Here is a 26,944-nt window from a genome sequence, read left to right as displayed (position 1 = left end):
CGGTATGGGCTAGCCTGCGGTGCAGCACAACAGCTTACCATTTTACACAAATCTACAGTATTCCCTCTCCCATAACTGGTCCTGTAGCATGTGCCTGAGTATTCCTCCTGAGTAAAACGCCAGTCTGGCTTGAGTTTGTGGGATGTTATCAGCTCTCCAATGTGAAATGTCACATTAAGTTGTGGGGTCCTTCCAATGATCAGTAACAGCACTTGTGGCCTGACACAAACAGAGACCCTAACTAACTAACTATAGGCCTGGACTCAGTATCAAGGCACCAACACTGAAATGAGGTGCATGCACGATCTTACTGACCCGGGTCTGCTTTGCATCCGCTGGTGACTCTGAACAGAACAAATGTCTCTCCAACAAGCATGCGGTCTCGCCATATATGTTGCTTAATTCCTCTGCTCTCATCAGCATTCCTAGAAGCAATCTCATCAGCATTCCTGGCAGCAATCTCATTAGCTTCCTGGCAGAAATCTCATCAGCTTCACTTAGCTGCAGCTCTGATTACGGAGGGATGCTCCCACACCTGGATGTCATCAGATTCTCAGCTCACATGGCCCCCCTCATTCACCATTCTTCAGAACATGGCTCCTCTCTCCCCTTCCTGTTCTCTCTAAACCCTGTGTGAAAACCCCACCTCTTCATGAATATAGAAATATCTATGCAGTCTGAGGCTGTGTTAGAAAAACAGTGACATCTTGTGGCTAAACCGCAGAATGTCAGTCAAAACATTTAATTTACTCCACACAAACAGTGTTCAAACAATGACAGCTGTTTCCCCATCTCACACGTGTGCATACTGCTGGCCATAGCTTTGTGCATGGGTTAACTGCCCGATGTGCATTAGTGAGTAGGATTGTGCATAGTTGTGTGCAAAATTAGAATGCGCACTTGGCACTGGTATTGGCACACAGTGGCCCATGTAAAGTGAAACTCTGCCAAAGGAAGTGGCTGTGTGTTCTTCAGCTTATGTGTCTTTTCTAGTGACCAGATCTTTTCCTCTCCAAGTATGACCTGGCTTGCCTACCTACTCACCTTTGGACTTCTGCCTCCTAGCTATGACATTGGCCTTTTTCTGGACTCTGCTTACTGCCTTCTTCCTGGTGCTTTGTTTGCCTAGCTTTTATAGACTTCAGCTTGTTTGAACTGTTTTTGCTTCCTGATTTGGTACTAAGCTGCTCGGCTGGTCCTGACCTCAGTTGGCGCTCTGTCTCTGTCTACTGATCTGGTATCCCACAGCCTGACTGGGTCCACCCTTGGTGAAGGTCTCAGCCTAAGTTCTTATAACCTGCTTGGGTACCACAATACAGCGCTTGAATCCTGCTCCATGACACTCGATCCTCAGTCCTCTGCTCAATGCAACTGGCATTAAAACAGATCCAGGATTGCCTGCAACTTCGGCACTCATGCCACTCTGTATCCTCACAATCGCTTTCACCATCTTTAGGAGTAGGGCAGGAGGTGCAAGAGGAGTCCCCTTATCTACTCGGTCTTTACCCGATACATGATATACAGTAAGGCCATTGCACATTACAAAGTGCTGCCATCCTTCATAGGGACTTGATACAAATACCTATTGATTGTTGGAACTCTTATACAAAAAGTTATTTTTTTAAATGTTCTGCATTTTTTTCTTTCCTTGTAAAAAAAATCAAAGACTGCTCAGCATGACAGCCATCACCTAGGAAATTTGCAGGAAAATATTTCATGATGTCGGGTGATGAGAAAAGTCTATTTTTATATACTCTTGCATTTTTTAACCCATAATCAATGTGCAATCTTCCTAGAAACCATATATTTTTGTATTCCTTGTGTTTGTTGTGGTGTTCATTGCTATGTTATAAAACAATTAGTTGCACCCCCTCCCCCCACCCCATTCCCCAAAAAAAGAAGTTTACTTGTAGCCCTTTGACGCTGGTGGTTTTAGTGGTTTTGCAAATGAATCTTTGTTCTGGGCATTTTGGGTTTGGCTGCAAAATTCACTTTTGAGCAAACTTGACATTTTCTTAATAAACAAGCCAAACATAACTAAAGTTGTCAGAGACAATTTAGGAAAGACTACATAATTTAGACAGTCAGATAACTGAGTTAAATTAAATTAATGTTGCTACATAAAAATAATATCCACACTTTCTTGTTGCAGTAATCCAGACTGGCAGTAACTACTTGTACAACAATATGTCCTGTATATGGCCAAAACTTTGCAGACGCCTGACCATCTCACATATTATACGGCTCAAAGTATATGGACGCCCTTCCAAAGTATTGAGTTCAGGTGTTTCCGTAGAAGGGCACTGATAATGCTACGACATACAAAGACATTTTTAGAAATTTGTGATAAGGCTGTTTTCTTCTCCAGAACAACTGTGCCCATGTACACAACATATGGTGTGGAGAAACTCCAGTGTCCTATACAGAGTCCTGACTTCAACCTTATTGAATACATTGGAAAGAACTGGAATGCTGATTGCTCACCAAACTTCAGTACCTGATCTCACAAATCCTGTTTTAGATGAATAAACACAAATTCCCACAGAAACACTTTGAAATCTTGTGAAAAACATTCCCAGGTAAGTCAAGACTGCTATAGCTGCAGAGGGGATACAGCTACATATTAATGTCTCTAGCACCCTCCTAGGGTAGGTTGCTTGGAAAATTTAGCATTGGCTATATTTAAGGAAGCAATAATTGTTTGTTGTAGCCTTTTCAGAGTCTCACAGGCTGGGAGATCAATTGCTTCCCCCTGCCTTTGAAAGAAGTTTCCGAAGCTTGAGGTGAAAGATTCAAATCAACCAGTCTGAATATTTATTGGGTTCCAGCCTGGAGGGGAAGTGTACAGTAGGGGCTCGAATTTCAATAAATAGTTTGAAACACTGGAAAGTAGGGTTTTTCCCCCCAGGAGGGTTCCAGAGTTGCATGGGCTGCTGCTTCCAGACAGCTCATGGACTGAACAGCTGCTCTAAGATGCCTAAGCAATGCCAGAATTAAAGGCTTATATGGACTTTGCTCAGAACCTGTTTTGTGAACCATGACACCAGAGATCTAATGCTGAAAGGTGTCATTTAACTCGCTGGACCATGTCCAGAGGAAGTTGGAAAAAGGCAACTGTCCTGGGGTGTAGTGACCTTTAATCAATCCCTCCGACTGTGTGCTGTGAAACAGCACTGAGTTGCACATTGAAGCTAACCAGACTCCCATAGCATTGCCCCATGTCTCCCAAAACATGCCCCATTCAGCTGTGGGGCCTTGGACTGTTTACCACTAACTACTACTGTTAGGATAGACTGTCCTCTAATGGCTAACTACTATTGAGCATTTTGAAGTATCCCATGCCAAATTCCTCTCCCCTGTTTAAGTTCTGCAAGCAATAAACTTTTAAACAACATTCCCTAGCCTGTTTATTGCAGCCAGGCTGTTTATTGCCAAAAATAGAACAAATCCTCCTGCGCATAGCCAAGATAATCTATGGTCAAATGGCGGATGCCCAACATAACCACATCCAGGGAAAAATTGAAGCCTTGTTGCACTCTTACGATGGGGGGATTCCAGCAAACTGCAAAGAAACAAAAGAAAGAGGGTGCACCGGCCTAGTGCATTATCCCCGGGGCTTTTTTGTATTAATAAGTCAAGCTAAAAACATACTCACAGACATGTGTGATAACAGGCATGTAAAGCCACCACCTCATGGCACTGGGCTCTGAGGAAGAGGGAGTTCCCTCGAAATGCATAAGCCGCTTTTGGATCCTGGACGGCGCTTTCCTGGCGTTGGTTCCTGTTGGGTCATTACTTTTACTGTGCCACAAGGTGGTGGCTTTACATGTGGTGCCAATATTTAAAAAGGAGTCAAAACCTTTACCAAGTAATTACAGACCTGTTCATTTAACTTCTATAGTTGGGAAGATACTGGAGAGTTTAATAAAAGACCACATAGATGAGTTCTTGCTGGACAAAAAATATTTTAAGCAACAGACAGCATGGATTCATGAAAGACAGAAGTTGTCAAACAAATCTGTTTTTTTTTTTATGAGGAGGTGAGCAAAACCTTGGACAGAGTGGTGACAGTGGACGTGGTATACTTGGATTTTGCAAAAGTGTTTGACACAGTTCCCCACACACGTCTAATTTGTAAGGTAAAGTCTACAGGCTTGGAAAAATCCATATGTAAATGGATAGAAAACTGGCTAAAAGATCGTATTCAGAGAGTAGTGGTTAATACTCTGAATTGTCTGAGGTCATCAGTGGTGTACCCCAAGGTTCAGTGTTGGGACTCTTACTTTTTAATATATTTATAAACGATATAGGGTCTGGGATTAAAAATCCAATTTCAGCCTTTGCAGATGACACCAAGCTGTGCAGTGGAATAACGTCCTTACAGGATGTCTCCAATTTACAAGCTGACCTCAATGCACTGATTAATTGGGCAACTATGTGGCAAATGAGATTTAATGTTGATAAATGTACGGTTCTGCACTTGGGGGCTAAGAATATGCATGCATCATACATACTAGGGGGGGTACAACTGGGGGAATCAATAGTGGAGAAGGATCTGGGGGTTCTGGTAGATCACAAGCTTAATAATGGCATGCAATGCCAAGCTGCGGGTTCTAAAGCGAGCAAAATCGTCTCTTGTATTAAAAGAGGTATAGACTCCAGAGAGAGAGATCATATTACCCCTTTACAAATCATTAGTAACACCTCATCTGGAATATGCAGTTCAGTTTTGGGCACCAATTCACAAAAAGAACATTGGGGAACTTGAGAAAGTACAGAGAAGGGCAACCAAACTGATAAGAGACATGGAGGAGCTCAGCTATGAGGAAAGATTAGAGGAACTGAATTTATTCTCTCTTGAGATATGATCAACATGTATAAATACATCAGTGGTTCATATAGTGAACTCGGTGTAGAGCTAATCACCCTGAGGTCATCACAGAGGACAAGGTGGCACTCTTTACATCTGGAGGAAAAGAAATTTAATCTCCAAACACAGAAAGGTTTCTTCACAGTGAGAGCTGTGAAAATGTGGAATAGACTTCCTCAAGAGTTGATTCTGGCCAGCTCTTCAAAAATTGCTTCAAAAAATGTCTGGATTATTTCTTAGATACACAGAATATAACTGGATACTAACATTTATAGGTAAAGTTGATCCAGGGAATATCCGATTGCCTCTCAGGGGATCAGGAAGGATTTTTCTTTCCCAGCAGGTGCAAACTGGATCATGCTTTGCTGGGGGTTTTTTTGCCTTCCTCTGGATCAACTGTGGGTATAGGATTATAACTTTTTTTTTCTATGGTTGAGCTGGATGGACTTCTGTCTTTTTTCTGCCAGACTAACTATGTAACTATGTAACTTCCACCTGGCAGCACTAAGGTCACTGGATTGAATCCCAACCATGGCACTACCTGCACACAGTTTGCATGTTATCCCGTTGCCTGCATGGGTTTCCTCCACACTCCAAAGACATGCTGGTAGGTTAATTGGCTCCTATCTAAATTGGCCCTAGTATGTGTATGCATGAAGGTGAGTTAGAGACTTTATATTGTAGGCTCCTTGAGGGTAGAGACTGATGTGAATGTATAATACATATGTAAAGTGCTGTGTAGATTGACATATGAATGTGTTTCATATTTCATCTCTTCGTGTCATTTAATCCTCCACCAAGAAAAAACACCAGATGTGCCCTCACTGGGAGTTTTTGACCACACATAAAGTTAGGTAAAAAACCGCATGTGTTCCTTGAAGTGGACATACAACAACCGATGTATCCTAGTAATGGAATCTTCCTCCACAGATCACCACTCTCCTAAATCTCTCCTCCTCCACTCAGCATACATGTTGAAAAATATAAAACACAATAGTGCTTTATCCTTTTAAAAACTCTATTTTATTAAAACATAAAAAGTGGCCACTCACATAATAAAGGTGCTAAATCACACCAGATATATTGTGCATAAAAATCCAGCAATGTTCATATACAGGCAATCAAAGATAGGTTCCACTCATCTGAAATGACACTGTGGCTGTATAGAGAGTGTCGTGATGTCATCAAGTTCCTCCCCTATGCATTGCGCCACAGGGTCACGTGACTTCCTCAGGGGGATGTGATTGGACACCACCATGCTCTGGGAGTATATATAGTGGCCAGCGGCCGTTTTCTTGTAGTACCCATGTGACATGCCTCCGCCAATCAACAGCTCCCACAGCCATTTTGTAATAGTCCCGTAAGAGCTAACACCTCTAATTGTATCACAAGCTTAAATAGTTCATTACAATTTTAGGGGGTGGAATTATATAAAAAAACATTAGAGGGGGATCATAAAATTAGGGAGTTAAGCGAGAAGGAATCCCGATGGATATATGAATTAGGGTCTTTGGTCCCCTATAGCTTAAATGCAAGTTTGACCTCACGTGTTTCTTGAGTGATAATTAAGTTGTTTGTTATGCTACATTTGTTGTAGAAGATCACTCATATAGGGCATAGGGAGAAAATGCTGCATGTGATTATTTATTGGTAGCTATAATCATTAGATTTTGATATATATACTGTTTAGCATGCAGTTATACTAGTACAGCATTATGTTATATCTAGAAGTAACGGTAGTATAATGTGTAGTTGCAGTTAGATAACAGGTGTTATACATTTATATTTTAATATTGGTATTAGAGGTTAATAGATTGGTTTTGTGCATGTATGTAGGTAATTTTGATATCGTATCTATAAGAGGGGGGTGGTATTTATGCTTGTGATACAATTAGTGGTATTAGTTCATATGGGACTATTATGGGACTCATATGGGACTATTACAAAATGGCCACAAGGGCGGTTGCTTGGCGGAGGCACGTCACATGGGTGCTACAAGAAAATGGCAGCTGGCAGCTATATATACTTCTAGAGCATAGTGGTGTCCAATCATGTGGCGCAGTGTGTAGGGGAGGGGCTTGATGACATCACAACGCTCTCGATACACCAATATACCCACAGTGTCATTATAGATGAGTGGAACCTATCTTTGATTGCCTGTATATGAACATTGCTGGGTTTTTATGCCCAATAGATCTAGTGTAATTTAGCACCTTTATTAAATTATATGTGAGTGGCCACTTTTATGTTTTAATAAAATAGAGTTTTTAAAAGGATAAAGCACTATTGTGTTTTATATTTTTTCAAGATGTATGCTGAGTGGAGGAGGAGAGATTTAGGAGAGTGGTGATCTGTGGAGGAAGATTCCATTACCAGGATACATCAGTTGTTGTATGTCCACTTAAAGGGACACATGAGTTTTTTTACCTAACTTTATGTGTGGTCAAAAACTCCAGGTGAGGGTGCATCTGCTGTTTTTTTTTGGTGGAGGATCAAATGACATGAAGATATGAAATATAAAACACATTCAAGTTGAAGAAATCACTATTTGAGAATTTTGATTTTATGATTTATGTTCATTATTTTGTATTGATTCATGTTCACATTATTCTTTGGTTTTATTAATAAGTGAGCTAAGAAGCACGGCACTGTATGTTTGTAATTTTTGTTATGTTATGAGCATGTGGTAGCGTGAGTTGCTTCTTGTATTTTTTTTTTTTTTTTTTTTTTTTAATTTAAATATTTATTAAATTTTTCATATTAATACAAAAGTCCCAAAACAGGGAAAAAAATTCTCAATACAAATAAACATTTATAACATTTCTATCTTTCCCTTATTAAAAAAAACTCTTTTCTTTCCCATCCCACTATCTCCCCTTCCCGCCCCTCATCCCCTCTCTTCCCTCTGCAGACTCCAATCCATTCTGATCTAATAAGGCTTATCCATTTTATTGTTAACCTCTTAGTTTATATTTTCTTATATTTCTCCTTCAATCTTGCTCTTTCCCACTTTTCCCATCTCCTAGAATACACTCCCATCCTATCTTCATGCATATGGTATGATTTTTCCATTCTACCAATCTGGTTCACTCTGTTAATCCAGTCTTCCTCCTTCGGTACCTCGGCTCTTCTCCAAAACTTGGGTATCAGCCCTTTCGCTGCATTCAAGAAGTACCAAATACCTGAATCTTTATGTTTATTTACAGATGTCTCTACCTTGTGTAGGAGGCACGTCGTTGGGTCTAACCCTATGTCAATTTCGGTTATTTCCTCAATCAGTTTAACTATTATCTTCCAAAAGGCCTGAATTTTCGGACATTCCCACCATATGTGAAACACCGTGCCAATCTCTCCACATCCTCTCCAACACTTATTTGAGTTTTCCCCATTCATCTTATGCTCTACACTCGGTGTAATGTGCCATCGTGTCATACACTTGTAATTAACCTCAACCTCTCTCATACTAACATTATCGTGTATCAATCTAAACATCTTTCTCTGTCTATCTTCGTCAAACTCAACTCCCATGTCCCTTTCCCATTTTGTAATAAAAGTTGACTTTATGTTTGTGTCTAATTCTGTGAGTATTCTATACACTTTTGAAATACCGTGTTTCCCATCACCTCGTGTCCCCAACAACCTTTCAAACATATTCCACTCCTGTTTTATTCTCAGGGGTTTCGGTAGATTTCCAATAAAACATTTCAATTGATGATACTTCCACTCATCTATTTTAATAAAAATATCTCCCTTCTTCTCTATTAAATCTTTAAGTGATCTCAGTTCCCCTTCCACCAAGACATCACTCAGTTGGGTGTCCTCCTTTCTAAACCATCTCCCTGATATCTTATTCTTTCCCGGGGGGAAATACTCAGTATTTGTGAGAGGCATTAATATAGAATTGAATTCCCATTTCATGTTTTTGTGTAAAGTGTCCCATACCCTAAAAACATTTAATGTGTACATACTTGTGCTTTCTTTAATTCCCCTAAACTGTGTTGGGACCCATATCATCTGACTCAATCTAGTGCCACTAAGATCATTTTCAATTGTTACCCAACTTTTCCCCTTATGGTTAAATGTCCAGTCATATATTCTTGCCAAAACCACTGCTTTATAATATCTCTTGACATCTGGTAGACCCATTCCCCCTTTCTCTTTAGTCCTACTCAATGTTTCATATGCTATTCTGGGTTTCTTATTCCTCCATATATATTTTGTTAACATTCTTTTCATTATCTTAAAGAAGGCCTCTGGAATTTTAATTGGTACCATTTGAAATCTATACAGTATTTTAGGCATAATTACCGTTTTGACTAGGTTTATACGTCCTATCCAGGCTGGGTTTCCTCCTTCTAATCTTTTTAAATCTTCCCTGATCTCATTTATCAAAGATATATAGTTTAATCTATACAAGTTCTTAAGTGAGGCAGTAAGCTTTATTCCTAGATACTTTATCTCTTTTTCTCTCCATTTAAAGGGGAATTCTTTTTGTAGTTTTTCTTTTTCATTCTTTGGTATATTAATATTCAGGATCTCTGTTTTCGTTGGATTAATTTTTAAGTTTGAAAGTTCACCGTACTCCTTCAGAATCTTCATTATATTTGGGAGAGTTATTCGAGGATTCCCCACATAGAACAATAAGTCGTCCGCAAAGGCCGCTACTCTATGTTCTGTGGATTCTATCTGTATTCCCTTTACCGATCCACTATTTCTTATTATTGACAACAGAGGTTCGAGTGACAATACATATAACAGAGGGGACAGTGGACAGCCCTGTCTTGTCCCATTAGACATTCCAATGGGTTCTGATCTCTCCCCGTTTACCGTGATGATTGCAGTAGGCTCACTATATAATTTGCTTATCCACTCTCGCATTCTATCGCCTATCCCCAGCACTTTTAAATTATCCATCATGAAGCCCCAGTCCACTCTATCGAATGCCTTCTCTGCGTCAATCGACAAGAGCACCACCGGGGCTTTCCCTTTTCTACTCTTCTGAATAAGCATCAGGGTTCTCAAGCCGTTATCTCTACCTTCTCTCCCTGGTACGAAGCCCACCTGATCTCCATGGATCCATTCAGGCATCAGATCCCTCAACCTGTTTGCTAACACCTTTGCATACAGTTTAGTGTCAGTGTTCAGTAATGAAATAGGTCTATAGCTGGAGCACTGAGATGGATCTTTTCCTTCCTTATGAATAAGTACTACATGGGCCTGTAGGGATTCTCTCCTCACTTCCGTCCCACCTCCCAGAGCATTCATATATTTCTCCAGCTTGGGTAGCAATACCTCACTGAATTTCTTATAGTACCTAGCTGTATAACCATCCGGGCCTGGGCTTTTTCCCCCCCCTGTGCTTTTCAATGCTCTTTTAATTTCTTCCTGGGAGATTTCTGCATCTAGGGATTTCAACTGTACTTCACTTAGTTTTGGTAATCCCGCATTTTTTAAGTATGTCATCTTTTTTTTATTAATTTCCTCTTGGGCTTCTTTTAGAGGGCCTTGGGTACTGATATTATATAATTTCTTATAATACTCCGTAAACACTTTAATAATCTCTTTATTTGAGTGGACCAACTCCCCCTTTGAACTTTTTATCTTTTCAATGTAATTCCTATTTTTCTTTTTATTCAAGGCTCTCATTAAATATCTTCCTGGTCTGTCTCCCCATCTATATCTTTCGTTCAAAACCCTGTTGTATACTCTTCTCTTCTCCTCCTCCATCAACCTCTCTAGCTCATCTTTTTTATCCACTAGCTTCTGTCTCGTATCTATTGTTATTTTCTTCTTATGGATCTGCTCCAGTTCCAATATTTCTTTTAAGAGCCTACTGACCCTCTCTCTTCTTTCCTTTTTTTTCCTTGCACCTGCCGCGATCAAGATTCCTCTTATAAATACCTTGTGGCTTTCCCAAACTGTAGCTATCGATACTCCCTCTGTTTCGTTCTCCTTAAAATATACCTTAATCTCTTTCTCGATTTTTTGAACTATATCCTCATCCAGAAGAAGAGCCTCGTTTAACCTCCACCCCAATCCTCCAGTCCACCTTCCTCCCCATCTCATTTTCATCACAACCGGAGCATGATCCGAGAACGTCCTTGTTTCTATGTCGATTTTAACCAGATGATCTATCAGTTGGTGGTCTATTAAGATGTAGTCTAATCTCGAGTATATCTCGTGTGCATTCGAGAAGAAGGAATAGTCTCTGTCTTTCATATGCGTTATTCTCCAGGTGTCCACTAGTTGGTATTCATGCATCGCTTTTTTCAAAGCTCTCAGAGACCTACTCCCCTCTCTTTGCACAGAAGAGGTATTATCCTTTTGTGGGTCCATACAGAAATTTAGGTCTCCAGCTACTATCAAACGCCCTTTTTTAAATTCCATTAATTTTTTTAACAGACCCTTCATATATATCTCCGGATTTTTATTAGGGCAGTATATATTGGCTAAAGTGCACTCAATCCCCTGAAGTTTACCTTTTAAGAATAAAAACCTCCCCTCCGGGTCGGTTCTTCTATCCTCCAGCTCAAATCTCATATTCTTTGCCAAACCTATTGCAACCCCTTTTGCTCTTTTACTTGGAGAATCTGCATAGTACCATGTTGGATAGTATTTGGATCTCAGTTTTACATTTGCCTCTATCTCAAAGTGTGTCTCCTGTAAAAATACCACTGACGTCGCCCTATGATGTAACTCATTAAACAACCTAAATCTCTTCCCTGGGCAACTCAGCCCGTTCACATTATATGTTATAAACTGTATTTCTTCCATCGTTCCCAATTGGCTCCATCCCTCTTCCTGATTGCCTTTTCCTCTTTATCTCTTCTGTCTTGCAGAGTATTGACCCCGTACCTCCTCCCCTCCCTCCCTCCCCTTCCTCCCTCCCACCCAGCTTCCATCCCTCCCAACTTCCCTCCCCTCCCTCCCACCCCCCCCCCTCTTTTTAGGCCTACTATTTGCCTACTAATCATTTGTGGAAATACAATCCACCTTTGATTTAATCTCAGGGCAAAAAAAAATAAAGAACTCCACCCATGGACCACTTTTCCCCCTTCTCCAACCTCCCCCTCAACCCCTAACTCCTCCCTGAATATCTCAATAATAGTGGTTAGGAGACGGTTGGGAGAAGGCAGAAAAAGACAGGAGGGAGAGAGAGAGAAGAAAAAAAAAAAAAAAAAAAAAAAAAAAAACCCACGTTATCTCTCTCCCTCTCCCCCTCCCCCCCCCTCCCCCCGCCTCCTCCCTCCAACAGGCTGCCAGCGCTCCTTTCCTTTTATTCTAATTTCCCAGTGTTCTTCTTCCCAACCAGGGATCTCCAGTCTTTGTAGTTTAAGTCTATCACAAAAATACTGCAAATCTTCTGGGAACCTGAGATATGCTGTAGTTCCATTTCTCCACCCTATTAGGCACTCAGGGGTCCCCCATCTATATTGGACGTTCTGTTCTTTCAATCTTTCCAATAGAGGTCTAAGGATTCTCCTTCTCCACAGAGTCTCTGATGACAAATCCGCATATATCTGTATTTCTTTTCCTTCATACATGATTACTGATTTTCCCTTAATCCTTTTCCAAATTTTATCTTTATCTAGGAAGTCACAAAATTTAACAAGTATATCTCTTGGCCTTTCCTTTCCCGAATTTCCTTGGAATTTTCCTTGTCTAAAGATTCCTTCCATTTTAATCCTTTCCATATCAGTATTGTCCATTATGGAGTTTAATATTTTACAGGCCACCTCTTGCAAATTTTCTCCTTTTGAATTCTCTGGGACTCCTCGTATCCTAATGTTTCTCCTCCTATTCCTATTTTCTTGTATCTCAGTCTTATAGCGCAGTTTTTCTTGGGCTTTCCCTATATTAATTATTTCTTTTTCTAATTCAGAGATAATTTGGGATTGTTTTTTAACTTTTTCCTCCGTTTCTTCCACTCTCACCAAGAGATGTCCCAGATCATTTCGAATATTTACAATTTCTTGTTTTATTGTTTTTTCCAGACCTTTAAACATTTCTGCCATTTCCTTTTTATTTGGTATTTGTAACTCTGTCTCCATCACTGTATTAGCTGATATTTGTTGGCTACTAATGTCAAGGCCTAGTGATAGTCTAGGGCTACATTCCAGACTTAGGTCTACTTCTCCTTTTCCACTATTACCCTGAGATCTTTCTGGAGTTATATTTCCCTGGGAGGTATATTTTTTAATGGTACCGGTCTGAGTCCCTTTAGGCCCACTTCCTTTTGCATTTTTATTTTTCATTCTTCTATGAATCTTATTCTTCTTTATAGGCTCAGGGTTATGGAGAGACAATTATTAATAAACAAATCGCACCTTATCCACTCACTTGGTTTTCACACTTTTCTTTCGTTTACCCTCTTCTCTTTTCCACTCCTTTACATTCCCCAGTCAAGGGGGGTCCCCTTTTTACTCTCATACACTTCTTCCCCTAAGCAGTTTACAACAGGGGACCATACTTATCAAGTGTCGACCAAAGTCACTCACCCTCCTCGTGTCACTCTTCCTCTCGTGACCCGGCTAGGAGCTCTCTTCCACTGTTGTTCGGCTGGGCAGTGTGTGTATTTAGGGGGCTCCCAAGTGTATCTTCCACCTTTGTCTCTCCAATCCCCAGTGTCTTTCCTTCACAGACAGGGCTCTGAACAGTGGGCCAATCAGCAGGACCCCGAACAGTAGACCACCAAGTATGCCTCCATGTAGTTGGCCAGCGGTCAGGTCTTCGGCTAATAAGCCGGCAGGCAGATCTCCGGGTAAGGACCGACCACCAGGGCTCCGGGTTCTAGGTTTAACATAGGGGACTGCAGATCGAGAGCTAGCTAGCTGGGCACCAGATAGTCTGCCGGCAGACAAAAGTCCGGTTATTTGACCCGCAACAGGACTTCATTTAGTGAGCCCGTAAGCCGGGCAGCTGCTCTCCCTCCGCTCCGAACACCGGCCGGCTTCCTGGTCTCCCAGCACTGCTTAGCGGCTGACCACGTGGCCGCACCGCTCCTCCACGTCTCCGAGCAACCAGACACGCCCTCGCCACCAAGCACCGCATCCGAACCCCGTCTCCCGGACTAGCTCTCCCACAGCTCTTCCGTCCATCCAGCGGGGACCACCCTGCCGCAGCAACCCCTTTCACCACGTTTCCTCGTCCCAGGTAGGGGTTTGGGGAGGTCGGGTGGAGGAGATTGTCCGAGAGCTCCTACATCGGGCTCTCCTCAGCCGCCATGGTTAGGCTCCGCCCCCTCATCACCTCCGAGTTGCTTCTTGTATTGATATTTATAGTTATATACTGCTCGTGAGAGATTGTTTATTACAGTTGTAGATTGACAGCACTATATAAGTACATGAAATAAATAAACATAAATTGGGAGGGTGAATTTAAGGTAATTTTTGATGGTTTTAAACAGTGCAATCATTTTACTTTAGAGAGTTACAAAATCACAAATATACCCACCTTCCAAAAACACTCTATATAAACAAATTTTTTTTTTACTGACCTTTCTTCTGAGCCTAATTTCGTGTCTCCACCTAATCAAAGGCAACATTTTTTGGCAAAATCAATTGAGCTAAAATCACTTTGTTCAACCCTAATTGTCAGTAGCTACTCACAGAATAATGATATAGTGCTGTAATACTGTCTGCCTTCATTGGGCTTTTTGATGTTTTCAGAATTTTAAATAGAAGGTCCCAAAACCACTAGCTTTCCACTGATGGCTGCTAAGCCACAGTGGCATTCATTTCCTTTATGTACTGTAATACAAGGTTCTCCACTACAGTTAGCTATTTCACAATCACAGGCGATTTAATTGCTTTAAATTGACTCCTGAATTCCATTACAGCAGTAAAAGCATGGATTATGAACCTTCTATAAATGAGGCATTTAAAAAACATCTCCATTTGTTTTCACCAGAGCATTATTTGTAAAATACATTTCTGTTTTCTCTGCTAGATACAGAGTGATTTCAGATATATTGATTTCTACATTTTCTGCTGTTTTGTTGGGGCAAATATGTTATATTCATACTGCTATATCATTCATACTTCAATATTTATACTGCTATATCATCCTTTATATTCGTACTGCTATATCATCCATAGTTCAATATTTATACTGCTATATCATGCTTTATATTCATACTGCTATATCATTCATACTTCAATATTTATACTGCTATATCATCCTTTATATTCGTACTGCTATATCATCCATAGTTTAATATTTATACTGCTATATCATCCTTTATATTCCTACTGCTATTTCATTCATACCTCAATAGTTATACTGCTATATCATCCTTTATATTCCTACTGCTATATCATTCATACCTCAATAGTTATACTGCTATATCATCCTTTACTGTATATTTGTACTGCTATATCATTCATACTTCAATATTTAGACTGCTATATCATCCTTTATATTCGTACTGCTATATCATCCATAGTTCAATATTTATACTGCTATATCATCCTTTATATTCGTACTGCTATATCCTTTATAGTTCAATATTTATACTGCTATATTATCCTTTATATTCGTACTGCTATATCATTCATACCTCAATAGTTATACTGCTACAGTTGCAAGAAAAAGTATGTGAACCCCTTGGGATTACGTGGAGTTTTGCATGAATTGGGCATAAAATGTGGTCTGAACGTCATCTAAGTCACAACAATAGAAGAACACAGTCTGCTGAACATAATACTACACAAACATTAGATGTTGCCATGGTTTAATTGCACATAACATGTAAACATTCACAGTGCAGAGAGGAAAAAGTATGTGAGGCCTTAGCTTAATGACTTCTCCCAGAGCTAATTGGAGCCAGGAGTGAGCCAACCTTGACTTCAATCAGTGTGATGATATTGGATGTGTTGCTGACAGCTGTCCTGCCCTTATAAAACACACACCTGTTTTGGGTTTACTGGTGTCAAGAAGCACTGTCTGATGTGAACCATGCCTCGCAGAAAAGAGCTCTCAGAAGACCTACGATCAAGAATTGTTGACTTGCATGAAGCTGGAAAGGGTTACAAAAGTATCTCCAAAAGCCTTGATGTTCATGTGTCCACGGTAAGACAGACTGTCTACAAATGAAGAAAGTTTAGCACTGTTGCTACTCTCCCTAGGCGTGGTTGTCCTGTAAAAATGACTGCAAGAGCACAGCGCAGAATGCTGCATGAGGTAAAGAAGAATCTCAGAGTGTCAGCTAAAGACCTACAGAAATCTCTGGCACATGCTAACATTTTTGTTGACACATCTACAATAAGGAAAACATTAAACAAGAATGGAGTACTTATAAGGACACCACGGAGGAAGCCATTGCTGTCCAAAAAGAATATTGCAGCACGTTTGAAGTTTGCAAAAGAGCACCTGGATGTTCCACAGCACTACTGGCAAAATATACTGTGGACAGATGAAACCAAGATTGAGTTGTTTGGGAAGAACACACAACACTATGTGTGGAGAAAAAAAGGCACAGCACACCAACATCAAAACCTCATCCCCACTGTAAAACATGGCGGAGGGAGCATCATGGTTTGGGGCTGCTTTGCTGCCTCAGGGCCTGGACGGATTGTTGTCATTGATGGGAAAATGAGTTTATCAAGACATTTTGCAGGAAAACGTACGACCATCTGTCCGCCAACTGAAGCTCCGCAGAGGATGGGTGATGCAACAGGACAATGACCCAAGGCATACAAGTAATTCAACAAAACAATGGCTGCAACAGCACAGAATACGCCTTCTGGAGTGGCCCAGTCAGAGTCCTGACCTCAACCCGATTGAAATGCTGTGGCATGACCTTAAGAGAGCGATTCACACCAGACATCCCAAGAATATTGCTACACTGAAACAGTTTTGTGAAGAGGAGTGGTCCAAAATTACTCCAGATTGTTGTGCAGGTCTGATCTGCAACTACAGGAAACGTTTGGTTGAGGTTATTGCTGCCAAAGGAGGGTCAACCAGTTATTAGGTACAAAGGTTCACATACTTTTTCCTCCCTGCACTGTGAATGTTTACATGTTATGTGCAATTAAACCATGACAACATCTAATGTTTGTGTACTATTATGTTCAGCAGACTGTGTTCTTCTATTGTTGTGACTTAGATGACGTTCAGAGCACATTTTATGCTCAATTCATGCAAAACTCCACGTAATCCCAAGGGGTTCACATACTTTTTCTTGCAACTGTATATCATCCTTTACTGTATATTCGTACTGCTATATCATTCATACTTCAATATTTATACTGCTATATCATCCTTTATATTCATACTGCTATATCATTTATAACTCAATATTTATACTGCTATATCATTCATTATATTCGTACTGCTATATCATCCATAGTTTGTTATTAATACTGCTATATCATCCTTTATCTTCATACTGCTATAATCTCCATATTTCTTCATTTTGTTATATCATCCAAAGTTCAATATCCACTTGTCTTCCAGAGGATTTACGCCCCTTCATGACCAGGCCATTTTTCGCGATACGGCGCTGTGTTACTTTAACTGACAATTGTGCGGTCACACAACGCTGAACCCAAATGAAATTTATGTAATTTTTTCCCCACAAATGGAGTTTTCTTTCAGTGGTATTTGATCGCCTTTGTGGTTTTTATTTTTTGTGCTATAAACAAAAAAATAGACAATTTTGAAAAAAAAAACAATATTTTTTACTTTTTGCTATAAAACATATCCAATAAAAAAAATTTAAAAAATCATATTTCATCATACATTTAGACTAAAATGTATTCTGCTACATGTCTTTGCTAAAAAAATCCCAATAAGTGTAAATTAATTGGTTTACATGAAAGTTATAGCGTCTACAAATGGTGGTATATATACTGGAATGTAAAGAAAATTTTTTTTTTTATACTAGTAATGGCGGTGATCAGCGACTTATAGCGGGACTGCAGTGGGCATTCTGATACTGGGGGGAACAGACCAACTGCCACTGACATCTCCACTGACACTAATACAGTGATCAGTGCTAATAAAAAGCACCGACAGTGCTTGCTAAATTATTTCTAATTATGTGAAAACAGTGTTGTGATTCAGGCAGTTCTACCAAAAAGCAAAGCCAGATCTTACTTTTGCAGTCAAATTTAAGAAACCTCCACCAAATGCTTGTTATGTGTACTAATTCACACAAATATATCTAAAAATAATAATTAAAACATAGTTCTTACCTTTTAAATTTTTCTTTTAGGCTGGAATCTAGGCAGAATGCAAACTACTCTAAACAATTTGAAAGTAAATCTGTCTGCAAAGAAAGTTCCCCCCTTTTACCATAAAATGCAGAAGTCCAGCCTCTAGATCTTGAACCAGTTGTTAGAACAAGAGAGTGTTCAAATCTAATTTATAACCAGCAATGAGATCTGTCAGCGCAGTACACACAGTTTTAATTATCGTAAGCATTACCTCCCCAGAAACTACCATAAAACTACTTGCCGACCACAGATAGCCCAATGACATCTTCACTGCAGCCGGCCAGTTCTAGGAGGGCATCATATGACGTCCTCCCAGAACGCGCTCTCCTGCGTGCCCTCGGGGATCTCCTACAGACACAGCTGATCACGTAATATGGTAAAAGGCCAATCATAGTGGCCTTTTACCACGTGATCAGCTGTGTCCAATGACACACTGTTCACCGGGAAATGCAATTGCTGTCACAGCGTGAGGAAAGTACTGCCGAGAACCGTCAGTTGTCAAAGGAGGGATCGGCACCGATCATCGGGGGACTGATGGTCAGTGACCTAATGATCGGTGCCCTGCAGTGTCGCCCACAAGTACCCAGCAGTGCCACCCACAAGTATCCAGCAGTGCCACCCACCTGTGCCAAGCAGTGCCAACCACCTGGGCCCAGCAGTGCCCACCAGTGCCACCCACCAGTGCCACCCACCTGTGCCCATCATTTTTTGCTTTTATTTTGTTTATAGCACAAAAAATAAATCACTCAGCAATAAGTAAATACCACCAAAAGAAAGCTCTATTTGTATTAAAAACATGATAAAAATTTCATATGGGTACAATGTTGCATGACCGCGAAATTGTCATTCAAAGTGCGACAGTGCTGAAAGCTGAAAACTGGCCTGGGCAGGAAGGGGTTATAAGTGCCCGGTAGGCAAGTTGTTAAAGCAGGACGTTACTCACTAAGTGAAGTCCTGTTGATTTGCTCCCTCCTCCCAGCCTGCGGGGGTGGGGGAGCAAGTACTGATTTATTGGTACCTGCTCCCACTTCTGCAATCCTCATGTAAGCAAAGATGGTGTCCTTTGCTCCCCCCTCCCCTCCCAGAGTATTCCTGGGCGCTGGGTGTGTGGTGGGCTGTGGTTCCTCGGGAAGCCAATTCTCATATCCAAGATGATGGTGCTGAGGATCCGCAGTGGTAAGACAGGGCTGAACTCCAGGTAAGTATCTGATTTTCAAAAGTCAACAACTAAAATATTTGTAGCTGCTGACTTTAAAAAAAAAACAAATAAACAAACTGAAGTTCCTCTTTAACCCCCCTGACCTCTGGAAGGTATTAACCCCTTCATGACCAGGCCATTTTTTCTTCTATTCAGCACTATGCTACTTTAACTGGCAATTGTGCTGTTATGCAACACAGTACCCAAATTAAACTTTTTAATTTTTTTCACATAAATAGAATTTTCTTTTGGTGGTATTTGATCACCACTGGGTTTTTCATTATTTTTTTTATATATAAATGAAAAAATACCAAAAACTTAAAAAACAACTTTTTTTTGGTTTCTGTTATAAAATGTTGCAAACAAAATAATCTTTCTTCATGATACTTAGGCAAAAATGTACTCTGCTACATTTCTTTGGTAAAAAAAGAACCCAAATCAGTGTGTATTATTTAGTCTGGGCAAAAATTATAGTGTCCACAAACTATGGTATATATACAGTATATATATATATATTTATTGTCACGGTGTGCCCCGTGCCCCCACCCCCCCTGTGCCTGCTGTCCCTCTGCCTGTCATTTCATCCCTCCCTCCCCCCTTGCAGATTCCTCACATCCTATCACAGCCTACTTCAAAGGCTGTGCAGGATGGGAGGAAGTGGCCCCTGTGGTGCAGAAGAGTTGCTGGAGAGCAAGGGCGGACTGACCATTTGGAAACTCGGGCACTGCCCGAGGGCCCGGGGTGAGTAGGGGGCCCCATGAGATGCCCCTGGTACCTTTTTCATAGGCTTTTTTGAGTTTGGGCAAGGACACAGGGGCCCCATGATCCCCTATTGCCCGGGGGCCCCATGAGTTGTCAGTCCGCCCCTGTCACGACCCGCGGTCGCCGCCACCAACAGGCGACAATCGCACAGCCGCGACTAACAGTATTACGTCACGCCCACGGCGTTAGACCCCCGACCTTCTCACCAAACTCGTGACCGAAGGGCCGGCCGATCCAAAACCGCGGTGTGACGCGTGTAACAAGGCCCCACCCAGCTGCACCCTACACAGTGATTGCCCAGCTAATGGACTACAATCGGTGCCTGCAGCCTGAATGCGCTTGTTACTGGGTCGGGTTAGTTACGCAACTAACCCTCTACTGCCACCACCACTTTTGTCGGAGACTGGGAAACTCCCGTTATCAAATATACACTGTAATGATTGAAATATTGATCTATATAGCACGGCCCACGGACCTGCTATACAGAGATATGACAACCCGTAGCGTCTCTTCAAAGGCAGGGATTCGTGAATTGCAAGTAAGCGCTTAGAAACAGTTTAACACTTTCAGAAAGAATGATTTGCGTCAATGAATGAAAAGCGTCAGATGCAAAATAAATAGTTACAAAGATGTCACAAAAATATATATATATGTATATAAAGACACAGCAAACATAGAATAGCGAGGAAATTACAGGGTAAGTTACTTGCCTTGCCTGGTTTTAGTAAATTCAAGATGCAGAGCAGAAAGGTTCTTTGATCTCCTCTGTTACGATGTTACCTCGGAGATCTCTGTCTCTGTCAAAAACTTTTCACTCTTTTAAAGGTCCCTCTCAGGGGAAGGGAGGGGGGCTCTGACTTGGGAGTGGTCATTGGGGAACTCTAAACTAACTACAACTCATCCCCCATGATATGAAACATACAGTTCACCTGAAGAATGTGCAGTTATCTTATCTTGGTTAAGATGGGGGAGGAAGTACACTTTACAGCCCCCCACACCATCTGCCAGAAGATACTGTTTGCCTCACAGGAATGCAGGGGGGATGTGAGGACTGATTTGAGGAATGCCTCAGATAGACAGACAGAACACGAAAAAGAGAGTGTAAAGGGGGGCTCCGCTCCAACAAGGATGAGCAAGTTTGCCACAGCCCCTGCTGGAGAGTCGTGACTCCCTGCCAGGAGACCTCCAGTGCAGGCAGCCGGGATGTCTCAGCGCATCCCCCCCGGTGGGTGCAGTGCGGGCACGAGGCTTCCAATGCTCTGTGCCCGCAGAAGACAAAGGCCGCGCTCACGAGAGCACGGACCGAGTCAGGGGTGTGTGCCTTGTTGCCCCGGCAACACGGCGCTGGGCTGGACGTTGCCAGGGCCGGAGCGGGACCCAGCCCGTGTGTTCGTCCCCCGCTCGGGACAGAGTGCTGTGTGAGGTCTGAGCTGAGGCCAGACCCCACAGCCAAGACCCTGCCGAGTCCCTGCAAGTCTGTTTGTCCCCTGCTTGAGAAGAGAAGTGCTGTGTGGGGTCTGAGCTGAGGCCAGACCCCACAGCCAAGACCCCACTGAGCCCCGTGAGGATCCCTGTCTGCTGACTGTTTTGTCCCTGGAAAGCTGTCCCTGTCTGATGACCGCTTTGTCCATGGAAAGCTGAGCTCCGTGAGGATCCCTGTCTGCTAACCGCTATGTCCCTGGAAAGCTGCCCATGTCTGATGACCGCTCTGTCCCTGGAAAGCTGTCCCTGTCTGCTGACCGCTCTGTCCCTGGAAAGCTGAGCCCCGTGAGGATCCCTGTCTGCTGACTGCTTTGTCCCTGGAAAGCTGAGCCCCGTGAGGATCCCTGTCTGTTGACTACTTTGTCCCTGGAAAGCTGGCCCTGTCTGCTGACCGCTTTGCCCATGGAAAGCTGAGCCCCATGAGGATCCCTGTCTGCTGACCTCTTTGTCCCTGGAAAGCTGTCCCTGTCTGCTGACAGCTTTGTCCCTGGAAAACTGAGCCCCGTGAGGATCCCTGTCTGTTGACCGCTTTGTCCCTGGAAAGCTGTCCCTATCTGCTGACTGCTTTGTCCCTGGAAAGCTGAGCCTCGTGAGGATCCCTGTCTGCTGACCGCTTTGTCCCTGGAAAGCTGTCCCTGTCTGCTGAGTGTCTGCAAGCTGCCTATTGTGAGTGTCCCTGGAAGCCGCCTGCTGCTGAGTGTCTGCAAGCCGCCTATTGTGAGTGTCCCTACAAGCCGCAGTGCCCTGAACTGCCCCTATTGTGTTCCTAGATTACCCTTGCCTGAACTGCCCCTATTGTGTGCCCGGATTATTGCTGCCTGAACTGCCCCTATTGTGCCCGGATTATTGCTGCCTGAACTGTCCCTATTGTGTGCTGGGACTAATACTTTCTCGGACTGCCTGTTGTGTGTCTGGAGTATCGTAGCTACCTAGACTGCCCCCCTGAGTGCTCGGGCAATCGCTACCCGAATCGCCCTAGTGTGGGCCGGATTATAACTGTTGGGACTCCTCCCCCCTCTTTCCCCCTTTTTTGGGTACCCGGACGCTACCTTCCTACCCTGATTAAGTGCCTTCCATAGTTCAATAAAGCTTTGTGTGTTTATCATCCTGTCCTGCCTACGCTTCCGTCACACACACATATATATATATATATTTATCTATATATATTTTTTTAAAGTGATCACTCCTGATGTACCGGCTTCCTGTCTCATTTATAAAGGCCCTTACAATATCAGGACAGTACAAATATTCCCGAAATGTCCCCTTCTTGGTATGTAGACAGTCCAAAGTATTTAGTAAGAGGCATGCTGAGTTTTTTGATGTTGTAAATATTTTGTTTGTAATTTTTTGTCACAATTTTTTCAAAAATGAAGGAATTAAATAAAAATTGTTTTGTGATCAGGGTTTTTTTACACTGTGATAGCGGTTACTGTGATTATCACTGTGAACTGTCATGAATGGATTTCTTTCATAACAGCTGTGCTTACTGTAGTGATGCTGTGACACAGCTATCACATGGTATAGGGTGCTGTGATTGGCACAGGTACCATGTGATAGCTGTGTGACACAGCATCACTATAGGAATTACAGCTATTATGAATGAGATTCATTCATAACAGCTTTGTTGACATTGTGATCCCTCAGGTACTCAGTGAGGCCAGGTACCTGGAACCATTTTCTGCTATGTCCTGTATAGTTGCTGAGCCTGGCCAGGCCGCCCATCCACAGTAAAAGTATTCTGGATGGGTGGAAAGTGGTTAACATTGCATACCAGAGGAATACTTCAACTCTGGAGTTTTCAGAAAAGAGCGCAGACGGAAATGAGGGTGGAAGCTAAACAAGCATTGTAAGTAAATTGTCTCTTCTGTATGATAGATTTTCTGGTAAATATGTATATATTTAAATAGGTACAGATAAAGTTAGGATGCCTTTGGCAGGGTTGTATTAAACTATATGTATTGTCACTGGCAAGTGATCGACTTCATAGTTTTGTCATGTTTTGTATGATTTGAGCCGAGGAATGCTCAGAAGGCTTTGTTTTGTAACACCCTTTGCTAAACTTAATAAAAAGAAGTTTAAAAAAATCTGTATGTGTTGTCATTACATGTTATTGTTCCTTTACGAAATGTCAGTTTAAGAAAACAGTAAAATTGTGTCAGCTTAAAATAAATTTCACAGCAGATACAAAGTGAAACTATAAAAGGCAGTCATAATTAAAGTAAAGGTGGGTATGCTATGAAGCTTAAGCTCTAATAAAAGCATCACAGGTGGATTGCTTCAATAGAACTTAATTAGGACTTGGAAAAATATATTTGCAAATAAAAAATAGTTTTTGTTTCCACCAAGCAGGGATGCTGTAGTGTATTTTTAGTGAGCACCTAGTTTGAGTTTCTGTAATTTTTAGGATAGTTTTATTTATTAAACGATTTAAATGTCAAATATATAAGAGGATATCGTCAAGTATATAAGAGGATGTTGTTTCTTAAAAAGCTATGTCAAATGGATACTGTGCTAAGTGAACCCTTGTAACTTTTCGAGCATTCTAGAAGATATCGTCTCATAAAAAGCTATGACAAATGGATACTGTGCTAAACCCTTGAAACTTTTTGAGCACTATAAAGACCTTCACACCTCTGAAGAGTGGTTAACAATTAAAAGAATTCACATGAATCATATCCAAGATGGCTGACAGCACGATGACGTGAGAGAGAGGATCCGCCCAACACGTTTTGTCATCAAAAGATGTCCTGTAGGGGCTACTGTACATACATATGGATTCATTCACATGAATCATATCCAAGATGGCCGACAGCATGATGACATCAGAGGGAGGCTTCGCCCAATGCATTTCATCATCATAAGATGTCCTCTAGGGGTTATGGTAGCACCTAGAGGACGTCTTTTGATGACAAAACGAGTCAGGCGGAACCTCCCTCTGACGTCATCGCGCTGTCGGTCATCTTGGATGTGATTCATGTGAATGCTTTTAATTGTTCTATAGCTTGTAAGTAGGATCCTATTTGTGCAAATAAATACGTTTTTGATACGTACTGCACTATGAGAGGCATGTTTTTTCTTTCATGACCTTGTCTAGCACTACAGTTTGAGTCTACATTCGAATTGGAGTCCGGGAAGTTCCATGCTTTGGGCATGATATGGAAACCCTGCCAGTGCTCTACATTATAAAGCTGGTTGGGATCCTCTGTAAATAAGGGTCTCCATTTCTGGTAAGCCTCCATTCGATACATTGGTGGTGGTATGCACTTTGGTGATCAGTTGAAGCAAGTTTATCTACATTTGCACCTACAGCATTGTCTGCAATAATACCATCAATTGTGGAATTCTCTTTTCATATTTACGGACTATGATTTATGTCTACATGGACTTTTTGTTATTTTTTATTGTTGTTTTCTTTTGTTTTGACACTTTTTACTAACTTTCATGTATATTTGAGGTGAATTTAATTTGCACAGTGAGTTTTGATTTATCCTTAACCTTAATCACTCTTCAGACGTGTAGGGTCTTCATAGGGCTCATGGTCCATGTATGAAATTTTTAGGTTATTTTGATCACACATCACGGATTTTCATACGTTTGTATGATTATTGTACCCACTTAGTCTACTCACTTGACTTTTCTTTAACTTTGATCGGCCTTTAGAGGGGTGGGGGTCTTCATAGGGAATATGTATGCACATTTTTTTTAGTTTAACTATTATGTTTTACATTTTTTGATCGCTCTTCAGAGGTGTGAAGGTCTTTATAGTGCTCAAAAAGTTACAAGGGTTCACTTAGCACAGTATCCATTTGACATAACTTTTTAACAGATGATATCCTCTTATATACTTGCAGCTTTGTGATACTGGTTGATTAGGGATTTGCGCGGTTTGATCTTACTTACAAACGATATAAATGACCAACTCCAGACAAGACTTTTTTTGGTTGGATGGACCAGGTAATTGTTAAAATTTCTGTTTTTATTTGCCCATTCTGTTCCAAACTTTCTCCAGTGAAATGGGAAGGGGTTAGAACTTGATATACAGTAGGTGGCCTCAAGTGCAGTTCATACTTTTTCCAAAGGAACACACCTATGTTTAGTGTATGTAATACTACAGAAAATGGTCAGAAAAAGAGCAAACAGGTGGTGCAAACACCTAGTGCATTTTCCAAGGTTTATTAGAAAGTCCAAAAGATGAAAAAATGCTCACAGACTTAGAATGTTTGTAAAGCTTAGTATGGAAATTGAGATGGCCACAACAGAGGGCAGGGTGTTCCGACTGTCAGTGTACTCCACTTTCTGATGTGTTTCAGGGACGCGTCCCTTTCCTCAGAGCTGAGTCTGCAGACATGCAGGCTGGTTATTAGCTCTGAGGAAAGGGACTCGTCCCTGAAACGTGTCAGAAAGCGGAGCACACTGAGAGTCGGAACACCCTGCCCTCTGTTGTGGCCATCTCAATTTCCATACTAAGCTTTACAAACATTCTATGTCTGTGAGCATTTTTTCTAATGAACCTTGGAAAATGCACTAGGTGTTTGCGACAGCTGTTTGCTCTTTTTCCAGTTGTTGATTTCCTTGTCTGAGGAGGACAGCATCCTGGAAACGCTTACCATGGGCCATTTTTGCCCTGGTTCCCCTGGCTTCACTTTGGCAGTTGATTCCTGGAGCTCTGGAGTGTATACACTGTCAGAAAATGGTCAGAGACTGGACATACAGTTGTGTTCAAAATAATAGCAGTGTGTTGAAAAAAGTGAATAAAGCTCAAAATCCTTCTAATAGCTTTTATTTCCATACACACAAATGCATTGGGAACACTACACATTCTATTCCAAATCAAAACATGAAGAAAAATATATCAAATTTGTGTTGTTCCTCTAAAAAAAATGAAGAAAAGTGAATATTAGACTGTTCAAAAAAATAGCAGTGTTTGTATTCTTCTTTACAATCTCAAACATTCTCTATATAAACTGAAAAATGTTTGAAGATTTTGCTTTCCTCTGAATCACTTAATGAATATTTAGTTGTATAAGCACTGTTTCTGAGAACTGCTGTACATCTGTGTTGCATGGAGTCAACCAACTTCTGGCACCTGTGAACAGGTATTCCAGCCCAGGATGATTGGACTACATTCCACAGTTCTTCTCTCTTTCTTGGTTTTGCCTCAGAAACTGCATTTTTGATGTCACCCCACAAGTTTTCTATTGGATTAAGATCCGGGGATTGGGCTGGCCACTCCATAACGTCAATCTTGTTGGTCTGGAACCAAGATGTTGCACGTTTACTGGTGTGTTTGGGGTCAGTGTCTTGTTGGAACACCCATTTCAAGGGCATTTCCTCTTCAGCATAAGGCAGCATGACCTATTCAAGTATTCTGATGTATTCAAACTGATCCATGATCCCTGGTATGCGATAAATAGG

This window comes from Staurois parvus, unplaced genomic scaffold (assembly GCF_062004578.1).
Source record: "Staurois parvus isolate SC_StPar_1 unplaced genomic scaffold, SC_StPar_1.0 ptg000061l, whole genome shotgun sequence".
NCBI classification, from domain to species: Eukaryota; Metazoa; Chordata; class Amphibia; order Anura; family Ranidae; genus Staurois; species Staurois parvus.
Note: the sequence above shows the minus strand (reverse complement) of the source record.